Source organism: Pseudophryne corroboree, chromosome 5 (genome assembly GCF_028390025.1).
Source record: "Pseudophryne corroboree isolate aPseCor3 chromosome 5, aPseCor3.hap2, whole genome shotgun sequence".
Taxonomy (NCBI): Eukaryota; Metazoa; Chordata; class Amphibia; order Anura; family Myobatrachidae; genus Pseudophryne; species Pseudophryne corroboree.
This window is the reverse complement of record NC_086448.1, coordinates 234274619-234294978: the sequence shown is the minus strand read 5'-3', so window position 1 is coordinate 234294978 and position 20360 is coordinate 234274619. Positions and strand designations below refer to the sequence as shown.

Here is a 20360-nt window from a genome sequence, read left to right as displayed (position 1 = left end):
CATCTGGGCCATTTTCTCCACTTTCTACAGACAGGAGTGGATATGGGCCTAAAATTAGGCTCCATTAAGGTACAGATTTCGGCCCTATCAATTTTCTTTCAGAAGGAATTGGCTTCTCTCCCAGAAGTCCAGACTTTTGTAAAGGCAGTGCTGCACATACAGCCTCTTTTTGTGCCTCCAGTGGCACCATGGGACCGTAACGTGGTGTTACAGTTCCTAAAATCTCACTGGTTTGAACCTCTTCAAACGGTTGAATTAAAATTTCTCACTTGGAAGGTGGTCATGTTGTTGGCCTTGGCATCTGCAAGGCGGGTGTTAGAATTGGTGGCTTTGTCTCACAAAAGCCCCTATCTGATTTTCCATGTGGATAGAGCGGAATTAAGGACTCAAGTGGCTTCATTGTTTCAATTGAACCAACCTATTGTGGTACCTGTGGCTATAGATGACTTGGAGGATTCCAAATCCCTGGATGTAGTCAGGGCCTTAAAAATTTATGTAGCCAGGACTGCTCGGGTTAGGAAAACAGAGGCACTGTTTATCCTGTATGCAGCCAACAAGGTTGGCACTCCTGCTTCTAAGCAGACTACTGCTCGCTGGATCTGTAACACGATTCAGCAGGCTCATTCTACGGCTGGATTGCCGTTACCAAATTTGGTAAAGGCCCATTCCACTAGGAAGGTGGGCTCTTCTTGGGCGGCTGCCCAAGGCGTCTCGGCATTACAGCTTTGCCGAGCGGCGACTTGGTCGGGTTCAAACACTTTTGCAAAATTCTACAAGTTTGATACCCTGGCTGATGAGGACCTCATGTTTCCTCAATCAGTGCTGCAGAGTCATCCGCACTCTCCCGCCCGGTCTGGAACTTTGGTATAATCCCCATGGTCCTTATGAAGTCCCCAGCATCCTCTAGGATGTAAGAGAAAATAAGATTTTAAACCTATCGGTAAATCTTTTTCTCCTAGTCCGTAGAGGATGCTGAGCGCCCGTCCCAGTGCGGACATATTTCTACAAGGCTTGTATATAGTTATTGCTTACATAAGGGTTATGTTACAGTTGAGATCAGTCTTTGGCTGATGCTGTTTTTGTTCATACTGTTGACTGGTTGCGTGTATTCCAGGTTATACGGTGTGGATGGTGTGGGCTGGTATGAATCTTGCCCTTAGATTAACAAAAATCCTTTCCCCGTACTGTCCGTCTCCTCTGGGCACAGTTCTCTAACTGAGGTCTGGAGGAGGGGCATAGATGGAGGAGCCAGTGCACACCCATCTAAAGTTCTTTATAGTGCCCATGTCTCCTGCGGAGCCCGTCTATACCCCATGGTCCTTACTGAGTCCCCAGCATCCTCTACGGACTAGGAGAAAAAGATTTACCGGTAGGTTTAAAATCTTATTTTCTTTCCAGGGCACATCCGAGAACATTCATCATCATCCTCGAAAAACTGCTGTACCCTGTGAACGGATTTGTATAGGAAGGGCTTTCCCTCTATATTTTTCAGGTTCTGCCTGAATGCCATGGGTTTCTTTACGGTTTCTTGATTGTTTTACCATGTATTCTGTGACATTAAATAAGTTAGTAACTCAAGTTACAGTATGTTTAAGTTTTAAAATTTCATGATTTCTTGTGTTAATTATGTATGTGGTACAACAGTAATTGAATGTCAACTTCATGATTTTTTTTCTCCAATATGAAACAGAGTACCATGCTGATTTTTTTGTGTGGTAGTAATGTATACCTTTGTTAAGCACATAAAATTTTTGGGGATATCTAATATTGATTGAACCTAGCGTTTTTAAGTCTTTTCGAAAAATTTGCATTTTTGCCGTAACTCAAAACGTAAAGCAGATTAAGTGATTTGGTTTGGATTTCTGGATTTGGGAGGAAGAGTTACCTTAGGAGTGCAAATTTCATGGGTTTTCTTTAATAAACACCCGTGATACTTAAACTGAATAAAGAAGCCGTGTTTAGTAAATAATTTAATAAATAAAAAAATCAATATTTAATAAACAAATTGTCAAACAGTCGCGATATTTAGCAGAAATAACTGTTTTGACATCCTGTCTTAACTAGAAAGAATTTGTATAAATCTGAGATGGGTGGTGGACAATTCATTTTTTTTTTGGGTGATTTGATGTGGAATGACTCTACTCAGTATCACTCTTCTCTCATTTATTAGACAAACTGGGATTACAAAAAAGTGGTGAGCGGCCAGGCTTTTATGTGGTGTGTAAACTTTTGCACAGTGCGCTGGCTTTTCTGGCTCCCCGCACATGTATGTGCACTTCTAGTCGTGGAGATTCTCTCCTGAGTGTAGTTGTACATGTGCCTTGTGTGTATCTAGTGCGCTTTGTACATTGGGGATTTTGGGGCTTCTGCGGCACTGTGGCATTTATGTATTTTTGGTAGAAATTGACATGTACAAATTACATTTTGTGGGGTTTTACACACACACACACACACACACACACACACACACACACACACACACACACACACACACACACACACTATACAACACCAAGGCAAAAATTGTAGGTCAATATGGACTATGTAAGCATAGAGGCAGTTTTACCTCCATTTCTGACATATATCCTATGGCCCACATCCCTAAAAAAACACCCCAAAACAAAAAAACAAGACAAAAAAAACACTTTGATTCCATTGTATTCTTTTTTTTTTTTTTTTTTTTATTGAAGCACGAATAAAAGCACATCTTTCACTGAACATAAATATAAAAAGTGAATACAATAAAAGATTAACATTACAGTGTGATGTCATTCATTAAATACTGATCGAGAGCAAATAAATAAATAAATAATGAGATATTGTGTAAGAATCGTAAATTATGGAATATAGAAGTTCGAAGTGAATCCAGTAGAGTGTGTGACCTTCACTTCCCCCACCAAAATAATGTTCGAAAAAAATAAAAATAAGATAAAAACATTATTCAAGAGCAATAGGAGGATCATCCTCCAAAATTCGTAGTCCATCCCATGAAGTCAGACGTAGACTACTGTGAATTCCCTCGCGTATTGAGATTGTCTGTGTTGCAATATAACTTTCCCTGACATCAGAAAATGGGCCAGCCCGTTTTTCCTTTTCAAACATAGTGGTAAATTTACTAAACTGGGAGTTTTTTTTTAGAACTGGTGATGTTGCCCATAGCAACCAACCAGATTATATATATATATATATATGATCTTCTAGAAGCAGCTAGATAAATGTTAAGTAGAATCTGAATGGTCGCTATGGGCAACATCACCAGTTCTAAAAAACTCCCAGCTTAGTAAATTTACCCCATAGTTTCCACCCAGTCCATTCTAAAAATATTATTTAGTTTTTCTTTGTATAGGGTAAAAGACGGGGCGATAGGATAAATCCAGTTCTGTGATATTGTTTTTTTAGCTGCTGAGCTTATGGCTAAAAGCAGCTTCTTCCCCCCTTTTGTAATACGTTGAGACTTTGGAGGGAACCCGAATATGGCCCATTCTGGGGCGAGAGGGACATAATTTAATGTAGTTTCTGCATCACGTTTGACTCTCATCCAAAAGCCTCTAATTATTGGGCAATCCCAGAAGCAATTGTATAAGTCCGCAAACCCCGAGCGCATTTAGGACAATTATCAGATGGAACCAAACCCATGAGGAACTGTCTATTAGATAGACAGGTTCTATGTATTATGTTGTAAAATAATTCCTGGTACATACTAGAAGAGAAAAGTTTGCAAGAAATATTGAGAAAATGTAAAAGGTCCTGGGTCGGAAAGTGAACCAGCCACTGACCCATCCCTGATTGAATAGTGGTATGATCAATCGGGTTTTCTAGGAATACATAAGGAGAAGAAATTTCCTTTTTGTGAGGAGGTCCTCGACATATGAGATTATCTAAGGGATTATCCCAATCTAAATCTTGAAACTCCCTTAGCACAGTAGAAATATAGTGTTGTGCAATATCCAGTAAAAATGCTACTGGATAATTTTGGAGTACAAACTTAGTCACTGCTTCTGAAAATGTGAAAGGTCTTTTCTCCATCAGATGGAGTAAGTGCCCAATGGAATTGGTCCCTCCCAACCGCCATAGTGTGAAGGGGTGGGCTGCCATGCCACCTTGGAAATCTGGGTTATTGCAAAAGGGAAGGTGTAAAGAAAGTTGAGCATTAAACCCACTTTGATATCTCAAAATATGTCAGACATTCCTTGTATCCCAAAGAAAAGGGTAATATAATCGGTATGTTCTGATCATGAGTATGCAGAAAACTAGCAGTATTTAAATTGTCCAATAGTTGAGATCCAATTAATGTGTTTGCGTATACATTAGTGCTATGGATCCAATCAATTTAGTATCTCAAGTGAGCTGCATGACTGTAGCGCACCACGTCAGGAAAATTAATTCCTCCATTGGCCTTAGTCTGGCATAATTTGAGTAAGCTAATGCGAGGTATCTTCTCCCGCCATATAAAAGATCTAAAGTGACCATTAATTTGTTTTATGTCTTTTTGGGTAAGTAACAGGGGAAGGACCTGTAATAAATAGAGTAATCTGGGGAAAGTGATCATTTTGATCAAATTTGCTCTTCCAAGATAGGAGAGAGTTAAATGTTTCCATCCGTTTAGCTCAGTAGATATAGTTTGAATTGCTTTGGTAATATTGCATTTATATAAGTCAGAAGGGTTTCTAGTTAAAGTTATAATCAGATTAGTTAATCCATTGTATTTTTAATCTTTGGTCAGGAAATTATTATTATTTTTTAATTACAAATATATAAAGGTAAATGCTGCACACTTGAAAAATTGAAACGTCTGATCAATTCACCTGCCATGAATTGGAATTATTATTCAAATGATGGTACATAATTTTTTCCTTTGTACTATACAATTAAACATAGAAATAAAACATAGTAATCCTAGCACTAAACATAATCTTAAAGAGGAAACTGATTTTACTCACACAGCAGCAACTCTGATGCAACTTCATATTTTTAAATGTTGTTCAGGAAGCAAAACTATTCTTATGTTCATTTGCTTAAATGTCAGAACAGCTGTATTTTCACGAGTTGAGGCAGGTACTCCGTGAATGATGCCATATATTTGTTAACGTTTGTCCCAACATTGCTAACTTTTGATGACTAAAAGAAACTTTCTTGACCTTAACCGTTTATGATACCTTACATCCTACTTTTTTTGGTTATTTGCCTATTACGTAAAAAATAAGTACTGTTTATTCCTAATACACAAATATTTGCTGTAAGCAAATATGTCACAATGCCCTCATGTTTGGGAGACATCAACTTGTCAATTTATAGTTGGCAAAATTTCCGAGAACTGATGTAATGTTCATAGTTTTTATATGTTGGAATAGCTGCTGCTTGAATGGAAGTTAAATAGGCATTTTCATTTACTTATTACTTATTTGTTTCCAGTGCTGAAAATTTGTGGAACTGATTCTGATTTTAGCTGAGTGATTTTGTTCCTATAATGGATATACTGGTGGGATTTTCAGTCTGACTCCTGTTGTGTCTACCTTCTACCCAGATATTGCTTTTCAGAGGTCGCTCCCTACAGTTGCATTCTCTCCGTTTTGCTGATTTTTTTTTCTTTTTATTATTATTCGTTACCTGCGGAATGAGGCAAGCAAGTGATGTCTGACAAGTTTTTCACCTGATGTTTTTGAATTTTCAATGCGGTTTTGGAAATGAGTGTTCTTCCGGATTCAGTAATTGCAAGTGATTATAATTACTGATTATACTGATTATGAGTGATTTGTTTTTGAAATGATGATATCTTAAAGGTGTCTTATAGTTTGGTGTTTCATTGAATTTTTCTTCCTGTGGGTAAGTCGGCAAGGATTATGCAGTTGACATAGATTTGCTTTTCAAATGCCTCAAACACGCACACGTAGCTAATTCAATGTTTTAACAAGGATCTGATCACTTTCTTAGCTTCAGCTCTCCAGGTATACTACCGTTTCACATGCTTTGTTATTGTATATATGTTTAAATTATATGCCATAATGCAGCCAGTGTGATGCAGCTCATGACCTGGATCTATGTGGGTATAAGCTGTAAAAGGAAATTGTGTTCCCTGTTCAGCTTAAAGTAAAAATGATATTCAGGACTATACATTCAGTCAGAGCCAGCCCTAGTCAATTTGATGCCCTAGGCAATATTTGGGTTGGTGCTCCCTACCACAGCCGCTAGTTCCACCTTTGAGCCTGCACCCCTCTCCCAGCACAGCACCCATCACCAAGCAGCACAGATCACAGCAGCAGCCAGCAACACCCATCACCCAACACCAATAGGAATCCTCATCCAGCACCCTCATACATAACCAGGGCTGCCATGAGAAGTACACTGTATACACAGTACCCCTTATACAAAGGATGCCACAGTAGTAACTCTTATACACAGCATGCCACACAGTAGTACCCCTTATACACAATATGCCACACAGTAGTACCCCTTATACACAATATGCCACACAGTAGTACCCCTTATACACAATATGCCACACAGTAGTACCCCTTATACACAATATGCCACACAGTAGTACACCTGCTACACAATATGCCACACAGTAGTACCCCTTATACACAGTATGCCACACATTAGTACGCCTGATATACAGTATGCCACACAGCAGTACCCCTTATACACAGTATGTCACAGTAGTACCTCTTATACACAGTATACCACAGTAGTACCCCTTATACACATTATGTCACAGTAGTACCCCTTATACACAGATTGTCAAAGTACGTACCCATTATACACAGTACACCACAGTAGCACCCTTATACACAGTATGCCACACAGTAGTGCCCCTTAAAGTATGCTACACTGTATTATTGACAATATAAAACAGTAGTCCTACTTTTAGATCAGGCTTAGGCAGAGCGGGGAGGGTGGGGGTGCATTAGAATTCAACTGTTACATTATAATTACAGTAAATGATTGTTTATTATATTCCCCCCCCCCCCTCCTCCCCCCGCCTACGTCTGATCTAGGAGCACTGTATTGGTTTTTGTGTGTATAGTGGTTAGTGCAGGAAATAATGAGGGAAGGTCGGTGTAGATCACAGTGTGGGGAGCATGAGTGAGGGTCGTTGTAGAGAGCACTGAGTAAGGGGGTCATTACACATGAAATTACCCCCCAAAAATGAAATGTCCACCACCCATCTCAGATTTTTGCAACATTTTTTAGTTAAGAGAGGATGTCAAAACAACTATTTCTGCCAAATATCTTGACTGTCTGACAATTCGTTTATTAAATATTTATTTTTCAATTTATTAAATTATTTACTAATTGCGGCTTCTTTATGCAGTTTATTTTAAATATGACGGGTGTGTAGTAAAGAATCACCATGAAATTTGGACCCATAAGGTAACTCTTCCTCCCAAATCCAAAAATCCAAACCAAATCACTTTATCTGCTTTACGTTTTCAGTTACGGTAAAAACGCACGTTTTTCTAAAAGACTTAAAAAACGCTAGGTTCAATTAACATTAGATATCCCACATTTTTTTTATGTGCTTAACAAAGGTATACATTACTGTCACACAAAAAATCAGCATGGTACTCTGTTTCATATTGGAGAAGAAAAATCATGAAGTTGACGTTCAATTACTGTTGTACTGCATGCATAATTAACACTAGAAATCATGAAATTTTAAAACTTAAACATAACTTGAGTTCCTAACTTTGAAAGGGGTATTAATGTCACAGAATACATGGTAAAACAATCAAGAAAACTTAAAGAAACCCATAACATTGTGGCAGAACCTGAAAAATATAGAGGGGAAGCCCTTCCTGTACAAATCCGTTCATCAGGTACAGCAGTTTTCCGAAGATGATGAACGTTCTCGGATGTGCCCTGGAAAGAAAGTTTGTTTCTGTAAAAGCTCCAGGAGGAAACAGGATTCAAACAGAAAAGGCTACTCCTAGTAAACTTAAAAGAGCTTTATCTTGCTTTCAAATACCGTTTTTCAGACACGGTTCCTCACGACCTACGTGGTGTGTTAGTTGGCGTTGCTGCAAGAGGTATGCATTCTGTGTGTGTTTACAAAACTCGCCAAAACGTAAAAAAATACTGGTTGCTACTCTACTAAAGATGGACTACAAAGACCTAACTAAAATCCTTGTTTGTTCTTCAGTCTCAAAAACTTGTATGCTTCATCCAGTTCTGGAAGCACTTCAGAAAATATTTGAAATACTTTTTCTCTTACGTCCTAGAGGATGCTGGGGACTCCAAAAGGACCATGGGGTATAGACAGGATCCGCAGGAGACATGGGTACACTATAAGACTTTGGGTGTGAACTGGGTCCTCCCTCTATGCCCCTCCTCCAGACCTCAGTTAGATTCTGCACCCAGAGAGACTGGACACACACTAGGGGATCTCTACTGAGTTTCTCTGAAAAGACTTTGTTAGGTTTTTTATTTTCAGGGAGACCTGCTGGCTACGGGCTCCCTGCTTCGTGGGAGTGAGGGGAGAGAAGCAGACCTACTTCTTCTGAGTTCAAAGGCTCTGCTTCTTAGGCAACTAGACACCATTAGCTCCAGAGGGTTCGATCACTTGGTGCGCCTAGCTGCTTGTTCCCGGAGCCGCGCCGTCAACCCCCTCACAGAGCCAGAAGAAAGAAGCCGGGTGAGTATAAAGAAGATCAGAAGACTTCAGTGACGGCAGAAGACTTCAGTAATGAGGTACCGCGCAGCGGTCGCGCTGCGCTCCATGCTCCCACACACACTTCTGGTGGCACTTGCAGGGTGCAGGGCGCAGGGGGGGCGCCCTGGGCAGCATGATTACTGGAGTCTAACAAATAATCTGGCCAAAGTATATATGTCTGCAGTGCCTAGGCACTTGATATAGCCCCGCCAGTATAAATATTTTAAATTTGAGCGGGACTACAGCATGCTGGTGAGGGGGCATGGCTTAGCCCTCACAGCTTACCAGCGCCATTTTCTCTTCACAGGACAGAGACGCTGGCCCGGACCTCCACTCTCCTGCACAAGTATCAGGGGGGGCACAGTAATTTGGTGCGATTAACCCATTATAATAGCAGCACAAACAGGTCTGAGGCAGTGTGTATTGCTCTCAGTACCGGGATAGGCGCTGGGGTGTGAGCTGGTAAACTCCCTCTGTGTTTCTCTAACAGGCTTTCCTGTGGGTCTGTCCCCTAAAGCCAGTGTGTTTGTGCGTGTCGGTACGTGTGTGTCGACATGTCGGGCTGAGTGCTCCTCCCCGGAGGAAGTTGCAGTGGGGGCAGATAAGGCGCTGGGAGTGACTCTGTTGGCACCGCCGACTGCTGATTGGGTGGATATGTTGAGTATATTGAATGCAAATGTGGCATTATTGACTAAAAGGTTGGATAAATCTGATTCTCAGACACAAACGTGGAGAAAATCCATGGAGGACGCCTTGTCTCAGGTACAGGCCCCCTCATGGTCACAAAAGCGTTCATTTACACAAATGGCGGATACTGATACCGACACAGACTCTGATTCCAGTGTCGACTATAGTGAGGCCAGTTTAAATTCGAAAGAGTATTCAGTACATGATTGTGGCAATTAAAGACATTTTACATATTTCTGAAGTATCTACTGTTCCTGATACAAGGGTTTGTTTATACAAGGGAAAAAAGCCTGAGGTGACGTTTCCCCCTTCTCATGAGCTGAACACTCTTTGTGAAAAAGCTTGGGAATCTCCTGACAAAAGGTGGCAGATTCCCAAGAGAATTCTAATGGCATATCCTTTCCCCTCTGACGACAGGGAGAAGTGGGAGTAATCTCCCAATGTGGACAAGGCTGTGTCACGGCTGTCCAAGAAGGTGTCGCTTCCATCTCCTGACACTGCTGCCCTAAAGGACCCTGCGGATCGTAAGCAGGAAACGACCTTAAAATCCATTTATGTCACTACGGGTGCGCTGCTTAGACCTGCCGTGGTGTCGGCATGGGTGAGTAGTGCTATTGGCAAGTGGGCAGATAATTTGGCATCTGACATGGATACCCTGGATAGGGATAGCATTCTTTAACACTCGGTTATATTAGGGACGCTGCGGCTTACCTAAAGGATGCTGCAAGGGATATTGGCCTCTTGGGATCAAGTGCCAATTCCATGGCAGTCTTGACCAGGAGAGCGCTGTGGATTCATCAATGGAATGCTGATGCCAACTCTAAGAAAGCTATGGAAGCTCTCCCTTATAAAGGTAGGGTCTTGTTTGGTGACGGCCTCGCTGATCTGTTGTCTACAGCTACAGCGGGTAAGTCATCCTTTCTTCCTTATGTTCCTGCACAACAGAAAAAGACGCCGCATTATCAGATGCAGTCCTTTTGGCCTAATAAATACAAAAAAGGAAGAGGGTCGTCCTTCCTTGCCTCTAAAGGTAGAGGAAGAGGAAAAGGTCGCCTGCTGTGCCAGGCTCCCAGGAGCAGAAGTCCTCCCCGGCTTCTGCCAAGTCCACCGCATGACACTGGGGCTCCTCTACAGGGAGTCCGTACCAGTGGGGGCACGTCTCTGACTCTTCAGTCAGGTCTGGTTTCACTCGGGCCTGGATCCTTGGGTGTTAGACATAGTGTCCCAAGGGTACAAACTGGAGTTTCAAGAAGTGCCCCCCCACCGATTTTTTCAAATCAACCTTGCCAGTTTTTATCCCAGAAAGGGAAGTAGTGCGTGCTGCGATACAAAAGCTGTGTCAACAGTGTGTCATTGTCACGGTACCCCGGTCTCAACGGGGAGAAGGGTTTTATTCGAGCCTATTTGTCGTACTGATAATGTCGATTTTATCTTTAAACATAAAGCTATACCTTTAAACACACTTTTACCATGGAGCCGCTGCGGCCGCTAGACTTGATATGCACTCTACGTACCTTTTACGCTATTTGCGTAAATGAGTCCCGTACCATGTACGGACTCTGTGTACAAATGCTGCGCTGACGGTACAAAGCACTCGCAGCGCATATACACCCAATTAATACGCTTTTACACCTTATACAGTTAGGCAATGCAATACACTTTAAATCTTAGCAGGGAAAAGAGAACACAACACCGATTTGTAGTTAATCACTAGGTTCCGACACCACAGAGTAATATTTCTGAAAGGGGGTTAACAATACAAATTATGCACTACAATACAACAGAGTAAATGGCTACAGTCAAAGTACGTACGTGAGAATATTCGCGCGCGCTTCCCGGTCTGGTCCTCCGCTATCAGGTTGATAGCGTTGAGAGTCTTGTGCCCGGCCAGGCTGCAACAGGCTTTTTATACAATGCTTCCAAAAGCAATACAATGGATACTGTAATCCCTTTGTCCATTGGACACAGGAATGCACTTTTACAGTACAAGAGAGGTCATAGGTCGATTTGAAAAGGTAGGCGATGTCTTTCCCAACTGCTCTTGTGGGTGGTCTCCTCTGGATTCCTGCCGCATACATAATATATAGTAAATACAGTTTATATTTATATTCTGCTTCTGCACCTAACTATCCGCAGGCACATGCGATCTTCCGCAAACCAACACCGGAATGTTACCCTTAAAATACCCTACAGCTGGATACCAAACACCACCTTATAACCTTAGTCTGTCCCCTCTTATCCTGTAAAGGTGAATCCCTTTGTTCTGGAATCATTTAAACTGTTGATACTTTCTCTAACGTCCTAGTGGATGCTGGGGACTCCGTCAGGACCATGGGGATTAGCGGCTCCGCAGGAGACAGGGCACAAAAATAAAGCTTTAGGATCAGGTGGTGTGCACTGGCTCCTCCCCCTATGACCCTCCTCCAAGCCTCAGTTAGGTTTTTGTGCCCGTCCGAGCAGGGTGCAATCTAGGTGGCTCTCCTAAAGAGCTGCTTAGAAAAAGTTTTTAGGTTTTTTATTTTCAGTGAGTCCTGCTGGCAACAGGCTCACTGCATCGAGGGACTTAGGGGAGAGAAGTCAACTCACCTGCGTGCAGGATAGATTGGCTTCTTAGGCTACTGGACACCATTAGCTCCAGAGGGATCGAACACAGGCCCAGCCATGGAGTCCGGTCCCGGAGCCGCGCCGCCGACCCCCCTTGCAGATGCCGAAGATGGAAGAGGTCCAGAAGCAGGCGGCAGAAGACTTTTCAGTCTTCCTGAGGTAGCGCACAGCACTGCAGCTGTGCGCCATTGTTGTCAGCACACTTCACACAGCGGTCACGGAGGGTGCAGGGCGCTGGGGGGGCGCCCTGGGCAGCAATGTATAATACCTTTTTATGGCTAAAAAATACATCACATATAGCCCTTGAGGCTATATGGATGTATTTAACCCCTGCCAGATCTCACAAACTCCGGAGAAGAGCCCGCCGAAATAGGGGGCGGGGCTTATTCTCCTCAGCACACAGCGCCATTTTCCTGCTCAGCTCCGCTGTGAGGAAGGCTCCCAGGACTCTCCCCTGCACTGCACTACAGAAACAGGGTAAAACAGAGAGGGGGCACTTTTTTTGGCGATATTACTATATTTAAGCTGCTATAAGGATACAACACTTATATAGGGTTGTTCCCATATATATTATAGCGCTTGGGTGTGTGCTGGCAAACTCTCCCTCTGTCTCCCCAAAGGGCTAGTGGGGTCCTGTCTTCAATAGAGCATTCCCTGTGTGTCTGCTGTGTGTCGGTACGTGTGTGTCGACATGTATGAGGACGATGTTGGTGTGGAGGCAGAGCAATTGCCGGTAATGGTGATGTCACCCCCCAGGGAGTCGACACCGGAATGGATGGCTTTGTTTATGGAATTACGTGATAATGTCAGCACATTACAAAAATCAGTTGACGACATGAGACGGCCGGAAAACCAGTTAGTACCTGCCCAGGCGTCTCAGACACCGTCAGGGGCTGTAAAACGCCCTTTACCTCAGTCGGTCGACACAGACCCAGACACGGACACTGAATCTAGTGTCGACGGTGAAGAAACAAACGTATTTTCCAGTAGGGCCACACGTTATATGATCACGGCAATGAAGGAGGCTTTGCATATCTCTGATACTACAAGTACCACAAAAAGGGGTATTATGTGGGGGGTGAAAAAACTACCTGTAGTTTTTCCTGAATCAGAGGAATTGAATGATGTATGTGATGAAGCGTGGGTTAACCCAGATAGAAAAGTGCTAATTTCAAAAAAGTTATTGGCATTATACCCTTTCCCGCCAGAGGTTAGGGCGCGCTGGGAAACACCCCCTAAGGTGGATAAGGCGCTCACACGCTTATCAAAACAAGTGGCGTTACCGTCTCCTGATACGGCCGCCCTCAAGGATCCAGCTGATAGGAGGCTGGAAACTACCCTAAAAAGTATATACACACATACTGGTGTTATACTGCGACCAGCCATCGCCTCAGCCTGGATGTGCAGTGCTGGGGTGGTCTGGTCGGATTCCCTGACTGAAAATATTGATACCCTGGATAGGGACAGTATTTTACAGACTTTAGAGCAATTAAAGGATGCTTTTCTTTATATGCGAGATGCTCAGAGGGATATTTGCACTCTGGCATCGAGAGTAAGTGCGATGTCCATATCTGCCAGAAGAAGTTTATGGACACGACAGTGGTCAGGTGATGCGGATTCCAAACGGCATATGGAAGTATTGCCGTATAAAGGGGAGGAATTATTTGGCGTCCCAACAGAAAAAGACACCGTCTTTTCAGCCGCAGTCCTTTCGGTCCTATAAGAAGCGGGCAAAAGGACAGTCATATCTGCCCCGAGGCAGAGGAAAGGGTAAGAGAGGGCAGCAAGCAGCTCCTTCCCAGGAACAGAAGCCCTCCGCGGGTTCTGCAAAGCCCTCAGCATGACGCTGGGGCTTTACAAGCGGACTCAGGAACGGTGGGGGGTCGACTCAAGAATTTCAGCGCGCAGTGGGCTTGCTCACAGGTGGACCCCTGGATCCTGCAGGTAGTATTTCAGGGTTACAGGTTGGAATTTGAGAAGTCTCCCCCTCGCCGGTTCCTAAAGTCTGCTTTGCCAACGTCTCCCTCAGACAGGGCGACGGTATTGGAAGCCATTCACAAGCTGTTTTCTCAGCAGGTGATAGTCAAGGTACCCCTCCTACAACAGGAAAAGGGGTATTACTCCACGCTATTTGTGGTACCGAAGCCGGACGGCTCGGTAAGACCTATTCTAAATCTGAAATCTTTGAACCTGTACATACAAAAATTCAAGTTCAAGATGGAATCACTCAGAGCAGTGATAGCGAATCTGGAAGAAGGGGACTTTATGGTGACCCTGGACATAAAAGATGCTTACCTGCATGTCCCAATTTGCCCTTCACATCAAGGGTACCTCAGGTTCGTGGTGCAAAACTGTCATTATCAGTTTCAGACGCTGCCGTTTGGATTGTCCACGGCACCTCGGGTCTTTACCAAGGTAATGGCCGAAATGATGATTCTTCTGCGAAGAAGAGGCGTATTAATTATCCCTTACTTGGACGATCTCCTGATAAGGGCAAGGTCCAGAGAACAGCTGGAGGACGGAGTAGCACTAACCCAAGTAGTACTGCAACAACACGGGTGGATTCTGAATTTTCCAAAATCTCAGTTGACCCCGACAACACGTCTGCTGTTCCTGGGAATGATTCTGGACAGGGTTCAGAAAAAGGTGTTTCTTCCGGAGGAGAAAGCCAAGGAGTTATCCGAACTTGTCAGGAACCTCCTAAAACCAGGAAAAGTGTCTGTGCATCAATGCACAAGAGTCCTGGGAAAGATGGTGGCTTCTTACGAAGCAATCCCATTCGGCAGATTCCACGCACGAACTTTTCAGTGGGATCTGCTGGACAAATGGTCCGGATCGCATCTGCAGATGCATCAGCGGATAACCTTATCGCCACGGACAAGGGTGTCTCTTCTGTGGTGGTTGCAGAGTGCTCATCTGTTAGAAGGCCGCAGATTCGGCATACAGGACTGGGTCCTGGTGACCACGGATGCCAGTCTGAGAGGCTGGGGAGCGGTCACACAGGGAAGAAACTTCCAGGGAGTATGGTCAAGCCTGGAGATGTCTCTTCACATAAATATGCTGGAGCTAAGAGCGATTTACAATGCTCTAAGCCTGGCAAAACCCCTGCTTCAGGGTCAGCCGGTGTTGATCCAGTCGGACAACATCACGGCAGTCGCCCACGTAAACAGACAGGGCGGCACAAGAAGCAGGAGAGCAATGGCAGAAGCTGCAAGGATTCTTCGCTGGGCGGAAGATCATGTGATAGCACTGTCAGCAGTGTTCATTCCGGGAGTGGACAACTGGGAAGCAGACTTCCTCAGCAGACACGATCTACACCCGGGAGAGTGGGGACTTCATCCAGAAGTCTTCCACATGATTGTGAACCGTTGGGAAAAACCAAAGGTGGATATGATGGCGTCTCGCCTCAACAAAAAACTGGACATGTATTGCGCCAGGTCAAGAGACCCTCAGGCAATAGCTGTGGACGCTCTGGTAACACCGTGGGTGTTCCAGTCAGTGTATGTGTTTCCTCCTCTGCCTCTCATACCCAAAGTACTGAGAATTATACGGCAAAGGGGAGTAAGAACGATACTCGTGGCTCCGGATTGGCCAAGAAGAACTTGGTACCCGGAACTTCAGGAGATGCTCACGGAAAATCCGTGGCCTCTACCTCTAAGACGGGACCTGATTCAGCAGGGACCGTGTCTATTCCAAGACTTACCGCGGCTGCGTTTGACGGCGTGGCGGTTGAACGCCGAATTCTAAGGGAAAAAGGCATTCCAGAAGAGGTCATTCCTACACTGGTTAAAGCCAGGAAGGAGGTGACTGCACAACATTATCACCGCATTTGGAGAAAATATGTTGCGTGGTGTGAGGCCAGGAAGGCCCCCACGGAGGAATTTCAATTGGGTCGATTCCTACATTTCCTGCAAACAGGATTGTCTATGGGCCTCAAGTTGGGGTCCATTAAGGTTCAAATTTCGGCCCTGTCGATTTTCTTCCAGAAAGAATTGGCTTCAGTTCCTGAAGTCCAGACTTTTGTAAAAGGAGTACTACATATACAGCCCCCGGTTGTGCCCCCAGTGGCTCCGTGGGACCTTAATGTAGTTTTGGATTTTCTCAAATCCCATTGGTTTGAGCCACTCAAATCGGCGGATTTGAAATATCTTACATGGAAAGTAACCATGCTACTGGCCCTGGCTTCAGCCAGGAGAGTGTCAGAATTGGCGGCTTTATCGTATAAAAGCCCATATCTGATTTTCCATTCGGACAGGGCAGAACTGCGGACGCGTCCTCATTTTCTGCCTAAGGTGGTGTCAGCGTTTCATCTGAACCAGCCTATTGTGGTGCCTGCGGCTACTAGCGATTTGGAGGATTCCAAGTTGCTGGACGTTGTCAGGGCATTGAAAATATATATTTCAAGGACGGCTGGAGTCAGAAAATCTGACTCGCTGTTTATACTGTATGCACCCAACAAGCTGGGTGCTCCTGCTTCTAATTGTAGCACAATTCAACTTGCACATTCTGTGGCATGCCTGCCACAGCCTAAATCTGTCAAGGCCCATTCCACAAGGAAGGTGGGCTCATCCTGGGCGGCTGCCCGAGGGGTCTCGGCATTACAACTCTGCCGAGCAGCTACGTGGTCGGGGGAGAACACGTTTGTAAAATTCTACAAATTTGATACCCTGGCTAAAGAGGACCTGGAGTTCTCTCATTCGGTGCTGCAGAGTCATCCGCACTCTCCCGCCCGTTTGGGAGCTTTGGTATAATCCCCATGGTCCTGACGGAGTCCCCAGCATCCACTAGGACGTTAGAGAAAATAAGATTTTACTTACCGATAAATCTATTTCTCGTAGTCCGTAGTGGATGCTGGGCGCCCATCCCAAGTGCGGATTGTCTGCAATACTTGTACATAGTTATTGTTACAAAAAAATCGGGTTGTTCTTGTTGTGAGCCGTCTGTTCAGAGGCTCCTACGTTGTCATACTGTTAACTGGGTTCAGATCACAAGTTGTACGGTGTGATTGGTGTGGCTGGTATGAGTCTTACCCGGGATTCAAAATCCTTCCTTATTGTCTACGCTCGTCCGGGCACAGTATCCTAACTGAGGCTTGGAGGAGGGTCATAGGGGGAGGAGCCAGTGCACACCACCTGATCCTAAAGCTTTATTTTTGTGCCCTGTCTCCTGCGGAGCCGCTAATCCCCATGGTCCTGACGGAGTCCCCAGCATCCACTACGGACTACGAGAAATAGATTTATTGGTAAGTAAAATCTTATTTTCTGATGTGGTGAAGGGTGACTATGTGTACAATGTGCACTATTTGGATTAAATATGTAATGTTTTGATAGCTCTCCATGCGTTCACAAACTCTGCCGTAAACACCCATACCACGCGCAGGACCGCAGGACCGCGGGAGCGACTATACGCAAATTGCGGATATGTGCACGCACGGCAGAACAAGTGCACGCGCAGTGGGCTTGTGTGTGCAGTTTATACGTGCTGTGTGTTCTTCTATATTTTTCGACTTCGACAGTCCACCTTTTGGCAGTCAACAATAACTGCCACTATCTAATCACTAAACAGAAAAATATCAATACAATATCTACAGACGATTGGATGGTCGGAGGAGAGCTGTAGGCGGGAAATGTATGACCTAGTGGGATAGTAAAAAGCATGTATGTATGAATCCATGTCTGAGGGGCATGTATCATCGTGCCGTATATGTTCTAGATAAGCTTCGAGGTATTGCGAAGTATACATTAAATCCTTCTTATCCCATATTAAGGGTCTGTAAGTGGGCCGACAAACACTACCGAGCTCTTTTCGGCTTCTTGTTCCAACAAATGGGGTGCACATTTAGTTGATGATACATGGAGGGGGAAACATAAGTGAGTGCTAGTATATGTGGATATCAAATGTCGACTATGTGTGTCATTAACTGAAGGTTGTAGAGATGAAGATAAGACAAAAATACATTCACATAACATTTTCATAAACATTCTTGGGTATGGTCGATGTCTTTTCCGGATGGGTGTATCTGGGCAGAGGGGGAGACAAAGGAAAAACGGGTGAAAGAAACAGGCCATGGAATTCATTTGCAATCCTTATCATAACACTGTCTCTATGGATGGTTCATAAATTAAATCTGCTGCTGTAACAGCGCCCCCGCTCCTTAGACTCATCAATTTTGTGCCGTGCTTGCGCCGCGTTAGAATTCGAACACACCTAAATATCAAGCCAATAATTATGACGACTCCCAGGATACAAAGGAGAAACTTCCCTACACTCATAATAACATTTTGAGCCCACTCTCCTAATCCTGAGAACCAATTTTGTGGGTTCAACCATGAGACCCAGCCGGTCAGCTCATTACCCACAGCGGTCAGGGTAAGGTTGTGTCTCCTCTGGAACTCCCACTTCAACTGCAATATATCATCCATCTTTTGATCGGTAATCTCTGTGGGGTCGTCAGTGCTGTTTGTAATATACGTACAGCACTTCACACCATACTGAGTTGCCAAAGTGACACAGTACCCACCCGTCACGGCTGTGATATAATTGAGGACCATCCTGTGCTGGATCAGTTCTGTCTTGTAAGCTTGTAACTCCCTTCCCGTATACCTGAAGGTGTCATCATACATCTCAGTGATATTATCTATCAAGTTCGCTAGTGCATGGATATACCTATAATTTATAATTCCTCTGGCAGTACGGGTGATGTCTAATGCGAGAAGGAATTGAATCCCGGTGGATTCGTGGATCAAATCAGAGGCTACGTGCTCTGTACTCTCTATGAGGTGTCTCTTGACGATGTGTTCATAGTGAGTATGAGTATAAGGAGCCTGAGCACTGCGGTGAACCTCTTTCATCTTATCATGGGTTATGGTCATGACCTCTGGCAACACTCTTCCAATATAACACAATCCTTCTGAGCTCGGGGCAAGCCACTTGTACGCCTTCCTCTGACATATGAAATAGGCATCATCGGGGAGAACATAGGGGACAGAATATGACATTACCATATTACAAACTTTCCAAGTGAAAAACCCAATCCCTAGTTCTCCCATCTGCTCAGTACAAGTATCAGGCTGGATGATATGAGCACAGTACCCTGGTGATACTTCTCCAACCCACATGGTCTTGCTTCCTCGAGTATACCTATACCGAAAATACCTTCCACTGTTGGCTATTTGGCGTACAAGTTGCGAGTCTATGGGTATCCTATCAGCTCTGTGTGAAAAGGTCATTGTCTGGTTATTCCACGTCACTTCCCAATTTCCCAGTTTTCGGTAATTGGAAATATTGAAACATAATAAGGATCTATCTACATGATACTGGTGGAACTTCAAGCTAGGGGGCCTAGAAATATTAAATTTCTTGTCCACTGGTCTCCCACCCCGTAATTCGAGTACCTCATCTATTGCTAAAGGGTACAGTACTAATCCTGAGTTGCTCTGGCCTTGAGGTACTTGTGAGCACACCCAGCATTCTGTCTGGTTTAAGACATTACGCACTAGTGAGTGGTAATCACTCAACGGATGATGGTCCATGTCGATATTAAGGCTGGACTGACATCTCTGGATGCACCCATCCTTGACTATGTTTTCACAATTCCTACAAATGCAATTTTCCTCAGACAATAACCCTTCACAGTGCCTCCGAGCTCCTTGACTACCAGAGCGCTTTCTGATACTCGCCTTTGCTCGATTAGTGTGTTGCTCTTGAGATTCTACAAATCCATCCTCGCCATCAGAACCCATTCCAGATCCTTTCTCGACCTCTCTGGGACCTTCACCGAAACAGACTGTCCTGGTCAACAACAGGATTAACAGGAAAACCCGGAACGCAGTCTCTTGGGGTAAGTCCATCTAGTTAAGGGAAGAGAAGGGAAACAAGAAGGGGGAGAAAGAGAAGGAGGGTAGTGGGAGATGGAGAAAATAATAAAAAAACTGGTGCGACAACCGCCTCTGGTCTTGTTGTTCTCCGCGCTCAGGTGCCGTCTCAACAGTCCTGCCTCTCAACCTTCCCGGAACAGACACTCCAGTGATACGATGTTCTCTACACTCTGCTCTTTGTCACGGGTTCTCTCCGGGTCAGCGACCTTCTTACAGTGGGACGAGTGGACCCAAGTCTCTCTTTCGGCAACCTTTAATGCTGTCGTGCTGGTTAGCAAGACTTGGTACGGTCCTTCCCACCTGTCAATGAGGCAACCTGAGCGTAGAAAATTTCGAATCATTACATAATCCCCAGGTTCAATGTCATGACAATTACTGTTCGGTAGGTCAGGAATCACCAGCTTTAGATTTCTATTTTGATTCCTCAGCTGCTGGCTCATCTTAACCAAATATTTTACAGTCACTTCGTTATTGCATTTCAAATCATCCTGGGGGTCTATCATTACATGAGGTTCTCGGCCAAAAAGAATCTCAAAGGGTGA

The 20360-nt window shown here is 44.4% G+C and overlaps 1 protein-coding gene across 6 annotated transcripts in view; it reads left to right on the top strand.

The window, feature by feature from the left end:
• TBC1D5 (TBC1 domain family member 5) overlaps nucleotides 1-20360 on the top strand; it is a 1053329-nt gene that overhangs the window by 8870 nt on the left and 1024099 nt on the right. The window contains exon 1 of one of the 6 annotated variants that reach the window (XM_063922182.1): nucleotides 5454-5715. The exons of the other annotated variants lie outside the window; for them this stretch is intronic. The gene's annotated coding sequence lies outside the window, so the exon portion shown is untranslated. Of the gene's footprint in view, nucleotides 1-5453; nucleotides 5716-20360 lie in introns of those variants that run through there. 6 annotated transcript variants of the gene reach the window in all.